The following is a 15,923-nucleotide window of genomic DNA, read 5'->3' as shown; positions in this document are numbered from 1 at the left end:
CCGACGAACCTCCAAAGATGCCTCCTCCAAACTGTTTTCCCTCCCTTCTTCCTCTTTCTTATTTCTTTCTTTTTCTTTGATCTAGCTACTCCGACTTTTCTCTTCCACCAGACCACCACCACCACCGTGGTTTGTCACAGTCACGACATGAATAAACAGACCCCACCAGTTGTCTCCACCACCGTCGCAACGTCTCGTTCTCCCATATCCTTCACGACTACCGTTCTCTCCTCTTCTCACCTTTCTCTCCATTTTCTATCTCCTCTTCCACTTCCATCTCTCGGCTCCATATCGTCTTCTTCTCTTTCATGTCCTCTCTTCTCTTTCCAACTCTCTCACATCGTAGGCTCGGTTTTTATTCTTCTGTGAGCGGCACCTCTCAATTAACGAAGATATAAATACACTTACACACAAACGAACAAAACCCTTTGTCTTTTAATTGCTATGATTATTGGGCTTTAATGGGCTGAACTTATTAACAAAAATTAGCTGAACTCCCTGAATTGGGGATGTTACATGTTTCGTGACGTTTAGTCTACATGTCTTGTCTTGTTTCAGGCTCCCTATCTATCTATGGTTTTTGCTTCTGCAGCATAATTAAGAGCTTTGGTTTAATTAATCGACAATATGATGTTTTTATGCAACACATGTGTATTATTAGAACATCAGGTATTTGTATCATTTGAAATATCTCAATAAACAGTTTGCTAGCTTCCTGCAAGAACATTTCCTTCTGAAAATATTCATTTGGTTGCTTTATCTTCTCAAAATGATTCATGACACATGTAAAGTGAGACTCTCTAATGCGATGATTTTGATCATTATGCATGCTTCGTTTAAAATCAATGTCACATCTAATTTCGCTATTTATCATGAACCAATATAATAATACACATCGAAAACTAAAATTTTGAACCAATAATTTACACACCTTGAAACAAGTGTATGTCAAGCAAAACAGATTCACGGTAACACAGTAACTAGGAAAACCCAAGTTCAAAGGTATCCAAAGTGAAGGCCACAACTGGTTTTGCCCAAGTTCTTACCACTAACTAATAAAGATGACAAACCCCAGGAAGACTCTGAAAATGTTCTCTTCCAGAAGTTGTTTCGATCGTGACGTTTAGCCTGCATGTCTTGTCTTGTTTCAGACTTAATGCTTAACTGAGACTCTCTCTATAGTCCAATAAATTTGATTACTATGCTTCATGTCAAAACAAACCACATCTCATTTCACTATTTATCATGAACCAGTAAGTAACACACCGAAAACAAACAGAACCACGAATATTGCTTACTCACAAACAAACAGAACCACAAATATTTATCATGAACCATTAAGTAACACACCGAAAACAAACAGAACCACAGATATTGCTTACTCACAAACTCCTAAGATCGATGAAGTCATAAAGATAAGATCATTTCAATTATGAATATTTATGTGAAGGATATTTTTATTCAATGGAGAGTTACAAGTATATATACACCTACTGGCCTTCTAGGGTACATACAGAGATTGATTACATAATCTACTTTACATATATAGAAGATTGACAAGAGTAATGAGAATATGTGATTGATGAAATCATTGATATGAGTGATCCTATTTTCAATCTCTTCAATGACTCACTCATCACATTAACGAAACTCTCCCGTTCATCATCATCGCTGACTCATCCGCAAGAATTTGTTTCCTACTAAGTATCTGCCCATCTTTTGTGATAGTTAGCTTTGATGTGAGGTCTGAGGAGTTCAAGTTTATGGGACGCATCATGCTTTAATGATCATCTTGAGGATTTTACTGGATTGAAAGAGGATCCTTTGAGTTTCGTAAACTCTAAGGGTAAATTAGGTGTGATTAATAGCTATTTAGAGGATGTTGAGATACCGGAATGGGTGAAGTATGTCTACACTCTGCCGCATAATGATATCCTTGCTTCCGGCGAATTTTCAGTTGCTGGAGTGACTGCTATAGAGAGTACATATATACTAAAGGATACATATGTAATTAGTATGAACAAAACCCTTATGTAAAGCCTATATATATTGTGATATCTCCTATCAATAAGATTAAGCATTTCCTTACATGGTATCAGAGCAGTAAAAGTCCTAGACCTAAATTTTTTTTTTTCTCTCCTCTCTTTCTCTCTCGCCGCTCTTTCCCTCTTCTTCACGTTTCTTGTAAACCATGGCTGAACTTCCATCTGATGTCATTAACACTGCTTCTGCAACTCAGCTTCATAACGTTAACATATCAAACGTTACTAAGCTCACTGCATCAAACTTCTTGATGTGGAGCCGTCTGATCCGTGCCCTGCTCGCCGGTTATGGCCTCGCAGGTTATCTCGATGGCACCTTGGTGGCTCCTGCTTCCACTGTTCTTCGTGCCGGTCTCACTATACCCAATCCCGAGTACAATCTTTGGCAACGTCAAGACCAACTTATCGTTGCTAGTCTCTTTGGTGCAATCTCCATAGAGATTCAACCCATTCTCTCTCAAGCGGCCACAACTGCGCAGATCTGGACGCTTCTATCCTCTACCTATGCGAAACCTACCTGGGGACATATCAAACAACTCCGGGAGCAGATCAAACAATGGCGTAAAGGTAACAGATCTATCGATGAATACGTCCAAGGTCTCGTTTTGCGTTTCGATCAGCTTGCTACGTTAGGCAAACCATACGAGCATGAAGAGCAGATCGAGTATCTCCTAAGTGGTCTTCCGGAGGATTACAAACCGATCGTTGATCAAATGGAAGGACGTGATTCTCCCCCTACCATGCCTGCGCTTCATGAGAAGCTGATCAACTATGAGTTGAAGCTTCAGTCACAAGCTTCTGCTTCCTACGTTGCTCTTGTCACAGCCAACACTGCCTTCTACAAGTCCTCCAACCACTCTAACTCCTCACGCGGTAATCGCTCTTCTCGCGGGAACAATTCCTTTTCATCTCGTGGTGGCCATGGTCGCGGTTATCAGGGACGATGCCAGTTGTGTGGTGTGTTTGGCCACAGTGCTCGGAGATGTTCTCAACTACCGGTGTCCAGTCATGGTTTCCAACCATCCGGCGGTGGTTACTCTCCACAAGGTCCACCTAATGCTAATCTTGCTGTTGTCCCGCCATATAATCCAGCTAACTGGGTGATGGGCAGCGGTGCTACGCACCATCTCACATCTGATCTGTCTAATCTCTCTCTTCATCAGCCATACTCCGGTGGAGAAGAGGTCACCATTGCTGATGGGTCTGGTCTTAAGATCACACATACGGGTTCCGCTTTACTCCCTACACCATCTCGTTTACTTGCTTTGAAAGATGTGCTTTATGTTCCTGATGTTCGTAAGAATCTTATTTCGGTGTATCGGTTGTGCAATGCTAATAAGGTTTCGGTGCATTTCTTTCCGGCATATTTTCAGGTGAAGGATCTGAGCACGGGGGCGCAGTTACTCCAAGGCCGAACTAAGGATGAGCTGTGGCCGGTTAACCGCAATACAATCAATGTCTTCTCCGTGTCCTCCTCTCCGGCAACCGATCTCTCATCATGGCATCTTCGACTTGGGCATCCCTCATTTCCTGTTTTAAAAGCTATTGTTTCAAAGTTTTCTTTACAAATTTCTCCATCCACACAAAAACAATTGTCATGTTCTGATTGTTTTATCAATAAAAGTCACAAACTCCCTTTTGCAACAAACACTATTTCCTCTTCTCAACCTCTTGAATACATATACACCAATGTTTGGTCGTCTCCAATAACCTCCTCTGAAAACTTCAAATACTATCTTGTCCTTGTTGACCACTTTACTAGATACACATGGCTATATCCTTTAAAACTGAAGTCCCAAGTCAAAGAGGTCTTCATTGCCTTCAAGGCTCTTGTTGAGAACAGGTTCCAGAGGAGGATACGCACCTTGTATTCTGATAATGGTGGAGAGTTCATTGCTCTACGTTCGTTTTTGGCGTTACATGGTATCTCGCATCTCACGACACCACCTCATACGCCTGAGCATAATGGGATTTCTGAAAGGAAACATCGCCATATCGTGGAGACGGGACTTGCTATGCTTGGTCATGCAACTGTTCCTCGTGAATACTGGCCGTATGCCTTTGCCGCTGTGGTGTATCTCATAAACCGTATGCCCACCGAGGTCATTGGAGGTGATTCACCGTATCACAAACTATTTCAAACACAACCGAACTACAACAAGCTTCGCGTATTCGGGTGTGTTTGTTATCCATGGCTCCGTCCCTATCGAAGCAATAAACTCGAGTCTCGTTCTACGGCGTGTGTTTTCCTTGGTTATTCGTTTACTCAAAGCGCTTATCTGTGTTTGGATGCGACGACCGGACGTGTATACACCTCTCGTCACGTACAGTTTGTTGAGACAAGCTTTCCGTTTGCCACTGCATCCTTACCACCAACGTCTCCGTCTCATACTCCGGTTTCGGTTGTTCCTTCTCAGTCAACCGTAATACCGGTAATGTCGCAAAACCCGGCTTCCTCCTCTACAGCTCATTCAGCGCCGCTCCCGTGCAACGATCCTCACCCGTCATCATCGATGGTGCCTACATCACCACTATCATCATCGTCACCGGAATCTCCACAACCTTCAACAGGTTCGTCTTCTCCATCTCTTGACCTTGCTCATGAGACACACACAAAAAGGGCTCATGATGGGTCTCACTATACGGGTGTCCATGGTCCACATCATGAGTCTTCTACTTCAAGCCCATCAGGCCCAGTAACAACAACATCATCACCACGGTCATCAAACTCGGTATCCCCTGTTTCGTCGTCTCACTCTACGACATCGTCGTCTCCCTCGACGTCTGCGGATCCTGCTATCTTGGTTCCGGCACCTGCTCCGCCTCCACCACCTACTCAGCACGCCATGCAGACACGATCCAAAAGCAACATCGTGAAGCCAAACACCAAATATAATCTCTTGGCTACTACGTCACCGGTCATACCAACAACGGTGGCAGAGGCGTTGCGGGATCGAAACTGGCGGAATGCCATGGTTGAAGAAATAAATGCTCAAATACGAGAACACTCATGGGACTTGACACCTCCAACTGAACATCAGAATGTCATTACATGTAAGTGGATTTTCACACTTAAATACAAACTTGATGGCTCTATTGATAGGTATAAGGCTCGGTTGGTTGCCCGTGGTTTTCATCAGCAATATGGGGTTGATTACTCGGAAACGTTTAGTCCCGTGATTAAATCAACCACGATACGTCTTGTGTTGGAGATTGTCGTTAAGAAGAATTGGGCCATTCATTAGGTTGACATCAACAATGCTTTCTTGCAAGGCACTCTGCAAGAAGAAGTATATGTTTCACAACCTCCCGGTTTCGTTGACAAAGATCATCCTCACCATGTGTGTCGCTTGCGTAAGGCCTTATATGGATTGAAACAGGCTCCCCGAGCTTGGTACACTGAGCTCCGCCAGTTTCTTATTCACTCCGGATTCAAAGCCTCTCTCGGTGACAACTCTCTCTTTATCTACAAACATGGTGGTTCCTATGTCTATGTATTGGTATATGTAGACGACATAATAATTGCAGGTCCTCCTCCGTTGGTCACTGCTTTCAATGCATCCCTTGCTGTTCGTTTCTCCTTGAAAGATCTCGGTCCGTTAAGTTATTTTCTGGGCATCGAGGCTAAACGGACGTCGGAAGGGATTCATTTGATGCAACGTCGGTATATTATTGATTTGTTAACCAAGACAAATATGCTTTCAGCGAAACCAGTGCCGACTCCAATGGCTTCATCTTCTCAACTTACGGTCTACTCGGGAACTCCTCTTCTTGATGCCAAAACATATCGCATGGTTGTAGGAAGCCTCCAATACCTTTCTTTCACCAGACCTGACATTGCATTTTCGGTGAACCGACTGTCTCAGTTCATGCACAAACCGTCAAATGAACACTGGCAAGCGGTCAAGCGGGTGTTACGTTATCTTGCGGGGACAGCGTCTCATGGTATCTTCCTTCGCCGTGATGCTCCACTCACCGTACATGCCTTCTCTGATGCAGATTGGGGACGAGACAAGGCCAACTATGTTTCGACGAATGCCTACATTATATATTTTGGTGGCAGTCTTGTTTCCTGGTCGTCAAAGAAGCAGAGGAGTGTCTCGCGGTCGTTTACTGAAGCAGAGTATCGAGCTGTTGCTAACACAGCTTCAGAACTGCGATGGATTTGTTATCTGTTACACGAGTTGGGCATTCCTCTCTCGACGGCTCCGGTGATTTATTGTGATAACATTGGGGCTACTTATCTCTGCGCCAACCCTGTTTTTCATTCTAAGATGAAACATGTGGCGTTGGATTATCACTTTGTTCGTGAGCACATCCAGTCTGGTGTTCAACTAGCTGATGCCCTCACTAATCAGCTGACCAACTAGCTGATGCCCTCACTAAACCATTACCGCCACCTCGTTTCCTTACAACTGCTACAGGTGACATTGTTTTGTGTATGAAATATACATGTAAACCCTACTACGTCTTCTACTTCAATCCCGTAAGCAGTTGAGAGTCGTGGTGAAGTTTTTGCCTTTGTCGACTATGTAGAGGATCTTAGCGTTAATGATGCACATCAACTCAAGTCAAACATCTCTCATATCAAGAGTCTATGCCGCTGCTGTCAAAAGGAAGCGCAGGGCAACAACATCGGGGAAGAGGAAATGAAAGAGACATCAGTGAAGATGAAGACAGACAGAAGAAGAAGAGTATAGGAGAGTAAAACAATGTGGCAAGGAGTAGGTAAAAAAGCAATAGGGCATGTCATCTATGCGTTTATGTTCTTTAGTTAATAGTTGTAGACGTTTGGTAAGTCTGTGAATCAAATCTAGCTTTGGTAAATCGTAGGTACCTTTTGACTATTTTTGTTTAATCTAGTTTTCTTTGTATATTTCCATCTCTCTTCAGTTCTAAATCAATAATAGTATTGTGTTGTCTTCTACCATTGCACATAATTTTTGCCTTGTTACCATCGTCGGGAAGAGGTCTCTGCAAGAAGAACGAGCGAAGTAGAACGGGTACAAGTATGTGCAACCAAACCCTAGAGTGAGGACATGTGTTGATTTGATTTTCTAATCTGTGAACTTCGAGGCCAAGCCTAAAAAGTCAATACTTAGTTTCAGAAACACACAAAATGGTAGCTGCAGGTTCCATAACTGAACCACATTGTTCAGAATGAAACCAATTACTCTGTTTCTCGTCAGTTCAACACCACATGTCAGGAGAAACAAATAGAAGATCCGTTCATCTATAATCAGTTTGACAAACCTGAATTAGAAAAAAAGGATAGAATAGAATACAATCATATCATGGTAGAGTTACAAATTCTTGTAGCGATCATTATATATTCACACGCAAACAGACATGTTCGAGGTTGATGTTTTGAATCCATAAATACATATAGACAGTACCAAGTCTACAACAATTCTTATAAAGCAGCTCGTGTGTAAATCCTATTATGGCATCGTTCTAACATTCAAGAATCCGCCAACACTGGCTGCCTTAGGCCCGATGTCTCAGCTGGACACGCGCGCAAGAGTGTGCAGATGTCGTTTTTCACTAGGAATTCCTCTGCATTTACTAGGATCAGAGGTCCATACTCGAAAACCAACGTCTTGCACTGTAATTAACACAACAAGCAACTTCGTTAATTGAGAAAAGTGTGTAAGGCTTAACGTGGAAGGGCATTTGCTTCAAGATGAGGAACAAACTATTCTCTTCCGTTTATCAACCTTGTTCAATCATGTAGTCCTATTCTGTATATTTCTTTCAGAGGTAATTTTTGTAAAGCATTCACATAAGGGAATCTCTTGTGCTATGTTCCATGTAGGCTTTGGTATTTTGTTCAATCACTGATGAGATTTCTTAATGCGACACGTCTGTTTTTCCATTATCAGTTGCATTATGATCATCAAGTCCTTCTTGATTACCTAATATCTAAAGACATCGGGGCTAGCTGTGCAGAGTACCTGCTGAGGTTAATCCTTTTTCTCTTATGTTATTTGCATATCAACTGCTCCATCCCTGCGTATTAAGATTGGATATGATCTGCTATTATGTTTGTGTGAGAAACCAGCCATGTTAGCTCGGACTCTAGTCTTTGAATGATTTCTCTCGGTACAAAACAACTCAATGCGTTTCTGTTGATTCCTGTTTAATAATATCCATTGTATTTTCCTGGTAGATGTTTGCGGGCTGTCTGTGATTCATGGACCCAATTTGTGGAATTCCCATTTGATGAAAGTACAAATGCTTCATCGTCAAAGAGAAGAAAACTTTTGCTTGAGACTTCTGGCGTTGAAAATAACTGTAAACTACATCCTCAGGCTTTTGAAGATGCCAAAGATTGTCTGCTTTCGTTACAAAACTCAGTTGTTAAGCTACATCAGAAGAAAATATTTACATACAACCCAGAAGCTCTTCTACGACGGTTAGTCCATCACCGCTACAATAAACTCACCTTATGTATATAATCACCTAATCTAACATCTTTTTGTCTATTTTGAGGCAGTTTGTCAAGGTTTCAAGAGCTCTGTCTATCCAACGAGTAATTTATCTTGACCAAAGGTAATTTCAGTTGCATTCTCGATATGGAGTTTGTCATGTGCTTTAATTATGATTTGGCAAAAGGTTCTACTATTCTTTATTTTTGGTTTCTTTACAGTTCCCCAAGTGATTTCCATTTATTGACAGGAAAAATCTGGTGATAGAAGTCTTTAACCTCTCAGTTTAGCTTCTCAGCTGAGATTCTCTGAGAGATAAGGATCAGATGCCAACATAAAGAAGTCTGTTTTCCAGATCAAATTTTAGACTAATTGGCTCACAAGTAGAATTGTATGCAAGTTAAAGAGAATATCTCATGTCCAATCGAATTTTCTTGGGGTTGTGACACAAGTATAGCTGACATGAGTTGTGTTTCTGCAGAGAGATCCTTAATTCTTTGTTGGTGCACCTTCTATGAAACAGAGAGCATTATGTTCTTTCCTCCATAATCCAAATCTGAAAGGTATAGGATACTCTGGTCAAGCTAATATGAAACTGCCCCAGCCAAATACAGTAAGCAATGAAGAAGTATCAAAATTACAGTGTAGAAATGACCAAAAATCACAAATATTGAAACTCTCTTATTCATGTCATAGATGTAACTGAGCCCAAATCATACACAGTTGTTATCATTTTACATTTAGTTATATTTCGCTCCTATTTCTTGTAGCAGTTGAGAAAGTTGTTGTGGCTTAGTGAGCATAGCCATGTGACCAGCTTCGTCAATCCGCTTCACGTCGTGAGTATTCGAATATATATTTACATATTTATGTTATATTGTAATATACTCTAAGATAGTTTAGGAAGTTCTATAACTTGGTCCTCAAGTTTAGTATATTCGAGTCTCTCTTTGTATATATATGGGATGTAATTGTTCAAGATCGATAACACAAATATTCTGAATACCTAGCAATCTTAAGTTTGACATGGTATCAGAGCCAAACACCTAAATCTAGCTTTCTCGTTTTGTGTTCTTGTTTCTCTCGTTTTCTCGTTTACGGTTTTTGAGTTTTCCAGGCTCTGTTTCTTTTCTTCTCGTTCTCTGTTTTTCTTCTCGTTCTCTCTCTTGTTTTTCTCGTTTAGTTTGGTTCTCGTCTTCGTTCGATCACGATGACAGAAGAAAAAGCAATTGTAGCAAAGGCCTCTGACTCCACCGTAGTCACGCCTTACACTTTGTCCTTTGCTGATAACCCCGGATCTATGATATCTTCAGTCATGTTGACAGGAGATAATTATTCTGAGTGGGCTACAGAGATGTTTAATGCTCTGCGAGCCAAGAGGAAGATCGGTTTTGTTGATGGAACAATCATTCAACCACGTGAGAGTGGTTCTGAGTTGGAGTCATGGACGAGTGTGAATTCAATGGTTGTCGGCTGGTTACGCACGTCCATCACTCCGCGTGTGAGATCAACGGTGTCGTTTATTGAAGATGCATCTGATTTGTGGGAAAACTTGAAGAACCGCTTCTCTGTTGGGAATAAGGTTCGAATTCACCAGATTGTGTGCCAGTTAGCTTCTTGTAAGCAAGATGGACAATCTGTTATGGATTACTATGGTCGACTTGTTAATTTGTGGGATGAACTGCAACGATATCGTCAACTTCCGACTTGTACTTGTGGTGCCGCTTCTAAAATTGCGAAAGAGAGAGAAGATGAGAAGGTTCATCAGTTTGTTATGGGACTCGATGAGTCTCGTTTTGGCAATGTTATTTGTCAAATTATTGATGCTGATCCAATGCCAGATTTGGCACAAGCTTATTCCAAGGCTATACGTGAGGAGCAGAGACTTACATCAAAGAAAAAGGAGCAACAATATGATGCTGTGGGTTTTACAACTCGACGTGATCTCGTACAACAAGAGTCGCACTCTGTTCCTGTCACCGGCAACGAAGTAGGTGAAGCTTCGGGGCTTGCCACTCGTTCTGTTTTTCCCCCCAGTAATAACAAGAACAGGGAACGTAATCTCCTCTGTTCTCACTGTGGACGATCCGGTCATGAGAAAGAGTTTTGTTGGGAGCTGGTTGGATATCCAGAGTGGTGGTCGGATCGCAACAAAGGTGGACGTGGATCTGCTAGGGGAGGTCGTGGAGGTCGTGGTGTTAATTTTGCTGGTCGTGGTCGTGGGTATGCTACAGTGGCACATGCAACAAGTCCTCATGCCTCGTCATATCCAAGCTTCACTCCCGAACAGTGGCAAGCAATAAGCAAGATGGCATCGGAGAAATCTATCTCTAGCTCGGACAAACTCTCTGGTAAGTTATTTTCCGGTAAGATACACGAGGAACTCATTCTTGATATCGGAGCGTCACATCATATGACCGGGAATCTTAAGTTACTCGTAGACGTCACGTCAACTCCGGTGTGCTCCGTTGGTTTTGCCGATGGAAGTAAAACAATTTCAAAAAGCATGGGCGTCTTCCATGTTTCTGATCGCATTACTCTCCATAATGTTTTATATGTTCCAAATCTCAATTGTTCGCTGATTTCAGTCTCAAAGTTGCTAAAACAGATTGGTGGTGTTGCGTTATTTACCGATACATACCGTTTTTCGAAGACTCTGATTGGAGCCGGGGAAGAACGTGATGGGGTTTACTTTGTTACGGATGTGAATGCTGTGCGTGTGAACAAGGTTGAAGCAAGGTGTGATTCTATATTGTGGCATCGTCGGCTCGGACATCCTGCGTTTTCAGTTTTATCTACGTTATCTCTAAATTCTGGTGTTTTAAATTTGGCTAGCTCCGGTCCTTGTGACGTTTGTTTTAGAGCTAAGCAGACAAGAAATATTTTTTCTGATAGTTATAATAAAGCAAAGGAATGTTTTTCATTGATTCATGTTGATGTTTGGGGTCCGTATCGAGTTTCTGCCTCATGTGGAGCTGTTTATTTTTTGACTATTGTTGATGATTTTTCTAGAGCAGTGTGGACACATCTTTTGCTAGAAAAATCCGAAGTTCGCCAAGTTCTTGAGAATTTTTGTGCCTATACTGAACGACAGTTCAACAAACCTGTTCGTATGGTCCGGAGTGACAACGGTACTGAGTTTTTATGCCTTACTAAGTTTTTTAAGAGCAAAGGCATTGTTCATCAAACGTCCTGTGTGGCTACTCCGCAGCAAAATGGACGGGTAGAACGGAAGCACCGGCACATTTTGAATGTTGCTAGGTCTCTTCTCTTTCAAGCTAGTCTCCCGGTTTCATTTTGGGGAGAGGCAATTTTAGCCGCTACGTACCTTATTAATCGCACTCCGACGAAGGTTCTTCAAAACAGTACTCCGTATGAGCTTCTTTATGGGGAGAAACCCTCTTATGATCATATCAAGGTGTTTGGAGCGTCTTGTTATACACATCGGCGTGATCGTGATAAGGACAAATTTGGAGAACGAAGTCGCAAATGTATTTTTGTTGGTTACCCTTTTGGCAAGAAAGGTTGGAAGGTATATGATCTTGACACCAAAGAGTTTTTCGTGTCTCGTGATGTGATTTTTCAAGAAGATCAGTTTCCTTTTCCTTTAAGCACCGAAAATTCTCAAACACCAAACTTATCTCTAACTGATGATGTTGTTGATGATGATTGGTTGGTTCACCTTGCTCCCACGCATGACGACAGGGGGAGCAATATTGTTGTTGGTGACCAAAATGTTGTGAGTGAGATTCTTTCACCGCCTAACGTCGATGGTTCTGTTTCCCGTGATTCTCCTGTGCCTGTGCCAGATGAGATAAATGAGTCTCCACCTGTGGTTAGAGAAGACATTGTTGTGTCTTCTACCGGTGATGATGAGCTAGGCCGAGGACGGCGCCAAAAGGTTCAGTCTGTTCGGTTACATGATTATGTCACATACTCAACTTGTTGTCTTCCCGAACCCCATCACGCCTCACCCGACTTTATATCAGGCTCTTCGTCTACAGTTCAAGGTACACATACTCCTTATCCTCTCACAAACTATATCTCTGATGACAATTTTTCTCCTGCGCATCGAGTGTTTTTGGCAGCAGTTATGGATGGCGTTGAACCGACCTCGTTTAAACAAGCCATGCAAGATCTTCGTTGGACTAATGCTTGCGGCACCGAGATAGCAACTATGGAAGATAGTGGTACGTGGAGCATTGTCGATTTACCTGAGGGCAAAGTTGCCATCGACAATAAGTGGGTGTTCAAAATTAAGTATAATGCCGATGGTTCTTTAGAACGTTACAAGGCCAGATTGGTTGCTTGTGGTAATCGACAGGTAGAGGGTGAAGATTATAATGAGACATTTGCTCCGGTAGTAAAGATGACTACTGTTTGTAGTTTACTTCGTCTAGTTAGTGCTAAAAATTGGGAGGCTCATCAAATGGATGTACACAATGCGTTTTTACACGGTGATCTCGATGAAGAGGTTTATATGAAGCTACTTGTGGGTTTTCGTCATTCCGCTCCAAATAAAGTTTGTCGTCTTCACAAATCCTTGTATGGGCTTAAGCAAGCTCCGCGCTGCTGGTTTGCTAAGCTTACTAATGCGTTGATACGGTTTGGTTTCGTTGAGTCGTATGAGGATTATTCTCTTTTTATCTACTCCAAGAATGGTATTGAGATTCGAGTTCTTATATATGTTGATGATTTGTTGGTTTGTGGGAATCATTCTCATATGCTTAAGCGTTTTAAAGAGTATTTGGGTCGTTGTTTCCACATGAAAGATTTGGGTAAGGCAAAATATTTTCTTGGGATTGAGATTGCTAGGAGTACTGAGGGTATCTATTTATCTCAACGGAAATATGTTCTTGACATTGTGACTGAAGTCGGTCTTCTTGGCTGTCAGCCATCACCAATACCAATTGAAGAGAATCATAATTTGGGTTTAAGTAAGAGTGATTTTCTTCCCAATCCAGAGGTGTATAGACGGTTGGTTGGACGTCTTATTTATCTCCTTACTACGCGACCAGAACTGTCTTTCTCTGTTCAGCTTCTTTCACAGTTCATGAAGGCTCCGCGGGTTGATCATTTGGAAGCTGTGCTCCGTGTTGTGAGATATTTAAAGGGTACTCCGGGTCAAGGCATACTCTTGAGTTCTGATCCGGATTTAACTCTCACGGCATATTGTGACTCCGACTATAACTCTTGTCCTCTCTCACGACGTTCATTAAGTGGGTTTGTTATGTTTTTAGGTGGTTCGCCTATTTCCTGGAAAACAAAGAAGCAAGACAAGGTGTCTCACTCATCCGCTGAAGCTGAGTATCGTTCCATGAGAAATGCATTGACGAAAGCTTTATGGCTTCAAAAACTGTTTGTTGATTTGGGTTGTCCTCAGTCTCAGCCGGTTTGTTTGTTTTGTGACAGTCAAGCCGCTATCCATATCGCGTCTAATCCGGTGTTTCATGAGCGTACTAAACATATCGAGTCTGACTGTCATGCTATTCGGGATGCAGTTCAGGACGGTACACTGACAATGGTTCATGTTGGTACTCACGATCAAATTGCTGATATTTTTACCAAGGCTATAGGACGTGTTCCGTTTGAGAGACTATCATCCAAGTTGGGCATTTGTGATCTTCATGCTCCAACTTGACGGGGAGTATTGGAATATATATTTACATATTTATGTTATATTTTAATATACTCTAAGATAGTTTAGGAAGTTCTATAACTTGGTCCTCAAGTTTAGTATATTCGAGTCTCTCTTTGTATATATATGGGATGTAATTGTTCAAGATCGATAACACAAATATTCTGAATACCTAGCAATCTTAAGTTTGACAGTGAGGCTCGTAGTTACTAATCATCCACTTCTGAATCTCCTCTGGAAGCACATTGTCACTTTCACAGACAATAAACACTCTCTTTCCAGATCCATACCTCTCCTTGGAAATCAAATCTTCACCTCCCATTTCCTTAGTGTATAACCAGCTCGGTTTCACTAACGCCATGGCTAATTCTAGATCCTGCAATCATACTACCAACAGTGACCACCAGATCTCAGACAAAGATTATCTTAACTCACATAGAAACTGCTACTTTATGCTATAATCATAACTTTAGACTCACCTAATTACTATATGCCTTCTCCTTCATGAAAATAGTACCGAACATAATTGATCTCGGAGGGTGTTCTGGTCCTTCCTCGAATGTAAACTCACTTTCCATGGCGAAACCCTCTTGTAGTCTCTTAAAGTACTGCATATATACAAACAAAATGTGACATGCGATTAGCAGATAAGCTCATAAGGATATGGTCTCAAACAAGATAAGAGAAAGATAATTTTATTTCCGGAACCTCTTGAATCAAAACCTCCGGAGGAGAATCATGGTGCGGCATATAAACAACTGATTTCTTTGAAAGACAAATAAACAACTCAATAAACAACTCAATAAACAGTTTCTTTGAAAGACAAATAAACAACTCAAAACACTGAATTAGCTGATTTCTCATCTGCTACTACAGAAACATTGCTAGCTTCCTGCAGGAACGTTTCCTTCTCAAACGATTGTTGCTTCTATAAGTGCATCAGAGCTCTGAAGGTGACAGGAGCTTGCAAAGTGTCTCAGAGTGCTGATATGCTGACGTGGCAGATGGGCTGACGTGGAAGAAGATTATGGACGCCGTGATAAGAAGCGTGAAGAGGAAGGAAGAAGAAGATCAAGATATACACGAAGATATTGAGTGTATATTTGATTGAGAGGGTTTAGGGAGGATATTTCTTAGGATAAGGAATATTTCCTTTTAGTTAGGGATTCATAAGATCTAGGTTAGAGATCGTGAGTGAAAGGTTTAAAAGAGACGAGGGCTAGCCGCAAAAAGAGCTAGCACTCGTGGAAAAGTTTGAGAGATTTGTAAACCTTCAAGCAAACAAAAAGAGCTTTGAAGGTGAGTGTGTTTTTACTCTTTTAGATCTACACAGGGGTTTGTGTTAGATAGACAAGAGAGTAGGCTTAGATTCATAACTTGTAAAAGGGAATTTTTATAAGTTTGAATAAAAGCGTTTGCTTGGCGCATTTCCAAGCAGTTTGAGTGATTTGATGTCCTCTATACCTTTACAATTGGTATCAGAGCAAGCACCTGATAAAAAGTTCTGATATCCTTTTTCAACAGGTGAGATCTTGCGGCAAGGGTATGGAGAAATCACTGGATTTTGTTGCGGTTCAATCACCATTGAAACTCGATCCTGAGTGCTTTGGTTTTTGGAAGGTGTCAATCAAGCAGGCCATCTCAAGCATTGACATGGAAGCTTGGTTCGCGGTGGAAGATGGTTGGTCACATCCGACGGAGAAAAATGAGAAGGGAGACATGGTGCCTAAGCACAAGAAGAAATGGACAGCCGAAGAAAAAGCGGAGTCCAAACATAACTCACAGGCTCTGTCAGTTATCTTCAAGTCGTTGCCT

The 15,923-nt window shown here is 41.7% G+C and overlaps 1 long non-coding RNA gene and 1 pseudogene across 1 annotated transcript; one reads left to right on the top strand and one right to left on the bottom strand.

Annotated features, from left to right (window-relative positions):
* The first annotated feature begins 7,762 nt into the window (after positions 1–7,762).
* On the top strand, positions 7,763–8,308 carry LOC109126620 (uncharacterized). The gene is made up of 3 exons (XR_002033483.2): positions 7,763–7,802; positions 7,925–8,004; positions 8,212–8,308. It is a non-coding gene; the product is annotated as an uncharacterized LOC109126620 (long non-coding RNA).
* Positions 8,309–9,045: 737 nt separating this feature from the next.
* Positions 9,046–14,858, bottom strand: LOC104715559 (methylesterase 10-like; annotated as a pseudogene).
* Positions 14,859–15,923: the final 1,065 nt, after the last annotated feature.

This window comes from Camelina sativa, chromosome 9 (assembly GCF_030686135.1).
Source record: "Camelina sativa cultivar CO46 ecotype springtype chromosome 9, ASM3068613v1".
Taxonomy (NCBI): Eukaryota; Viridiplantae; Streptophyta; class Magnoliopsida; order Brassicales; family Brassicaceae; genus Camelina; species Camelina sativa.
This window is presented reverse-complemented; position numbering and strand designations above follow the sequence as displayed.